This window comes from Brassica napus, chromosome C8, assembly GCF_020379485.1.
Source record: "Brassica napus cultivar Da-Ae chromosome C8, Da-Ae, whole genome shotgun sequence".
Lineage (NCBI taxonomy): Eukaryota > Viridiplantae > Streptophyta > Magnoliopsida > Brassicales > Brassicaceae > Brassica > Brassica napus.
Window position 1 is genome coordinate 13,194,944 of NC_063451.1, and position 1,545 is coordinate 13,196,488.

The following is a 1,545-nucleotide window of genomic DNA, read 5'->3' on the forward strand; positions in this document are numbered from 1 at the left end:
TTCAGGAGTGCTTGTTAGATGGAGGACTGGATGATCTAGAAACTTGAGGGGTATTCTTCTCTTGGTCGAACGTAAGACCAGAAGATCCTATACTTAGGAAACTAGACAGAGCTCTGGGTAATGATTTGTGGAGACAAAGGTTCCCAGATGTTATAGCAATGTTTGAAGTGCCAGGGGATTCGGATCATGCTCCGTGTGTAGTGGATTTTGATGTGGTCCCTACAATAAGGAAAACGAGCTTCAAGTATTTCTCCTTCCTGTCTACTCATCCAAGGTTCTTGGGTGATATTCAATCAGCTTGGAGTGAGAGTATCCTAACGGGTTCGAAGATGTTTTCACTGAAGCAGAGATTGAAAGCAGCGAAAAAGGCTTGCAGAGAGATTAATAGAGTGAGGTTTGCAAATATTCAGCAGAAAGCGAAAGATGCTATGTTGAGTCTTAAGAGTGTTCAGGAGCGTCTTCTGACTGCGCCTACAGATTCTTTATTCCGAGAAGAGTTTGTGGCAAGAAAGAAATGTAAGATTTTCGAGGCTGCTCAAAATATTTTCTTCATCAGGAAATCTCGAGTCAGATGGCTCAAGGATGGAGATAGAAATACAAGTTCTATTATAACTCGGTTATGGCTCATCAAGCGAGAAGCGCTATCAGGTACCTGGTTGACACGCAGGGGGTGAAAATCACCAACAAAGCTCAGATAAAGGACATGGTGGTTTCCTTCTTTAGAATTTACTTGGGGCTGTTAATGGAGAAGTAGTTCCCATGTCAGTGGAAGAGCTAAGGAGTATGACGAAATTTTGGTGCTCGGAAGGGGTTAAGGAGGCACTGATCACGATTCCCTCCAAGGAAAATATTAAAGGTATCTTTTTCTCTATGCCGAAGAGTAAAGCTCCAGGGCCGGATGTGTTTCCTGTGGATTTTTTTTGGGAGACTTGGAGCGTAGTGGGGAATGATTTGATTCAGGCAGTGAAGGAGTTCTTTCAAGGTGGTAGGATGCTGAAAGGGTTCAATGAGATAGCCATATCGCTCATTCCGAAGGTAGTGGGGGCAGATAAGCTAAATCTGTTTAGACCTATCTCTCTCTGCTCTACTATCTATAAGGTAATAGCGAGGGCAATGGAGAAAAAGCTCCAGCTAGTGGTTGAGGACATAGTTCAAAGGAACCAGGTAGGGTTTATCTAGAAGAGGCTTCTGTGTGAAAATGTGCTACTAGCTTCTGAGTTGGTAACATATTTTCATAAAGAGGGAGAAACTCGGAGGGGTTGTCTGAAAATTGATCTTTCGAAGGCGTACGATAATTTGCATTGGGAGTTTGTGCTGAACTTGCTCAAGTCTTTTGATTTTCCGGAGTAGTTCATTGGTTGGTTCAAGGAATGTACTACAACCCCAACATACTCTGTGATCGTTAATGGTGAGATGAATGGTCACTTTCAAGGGAAGAAAGGGTTGAGGCAAGGAGATCCAATATCATCACTTTTGTTTGTAATGGCCATGGACGTGCTCTCCAAGATGCTAGGTAAAGGGAATATCAATCAGGTTTTCAAGCCG